Source organism: Camarhynchus parvulus, chromosome 5 (assembly GCF_901933205.1).
Source record: "Camarhynchus parvulus chromosome 5, STF_HiC, whole genome shotgun sequence".
Classification (NCBI taxonomy): Eukaryota; Metazoa; Chordata; class Aves; order Passeriformes; family Thraupidae; genus Camarhynchus; species Camarhynchus parvulus.
Window position 1 is genome coordinate 40,140,721 of NC_044575.1, and position 374 is coordinate 40,141,094.

Here is a 374-nt window from a genome sequence, read left to right on the forward strand (position 1 = left end):
TTAGACCTTAAGTTACTGGAACTCCTTGCAGTATTGTATAAGGAATTAATTGCATGCAAATACACATTCACCTCGTATGAAACAAGCAGACCAGACACTTTACCCATGCGGAAAAGCTGTCACATATGTATTAAATTGGACTTTGATACTGCAGGCAACACCCCTCTGCAACTGCCCAACAAACCCTGAATTGCCCATAAGCAAAGCAGCCCTACAGACATATGCAGGGTTCCTCCACAGGAGCTGGCAGATTGCAGAGGGAGTAGATCCAAAAGATACCTGGAGGGAACTGCACAAGAGATACAGCAGCATTAACAATACACTGGAACAACTAACAGGGAGAAAAGAAAAGAAGAAAATAGCCAGCCCAAAAC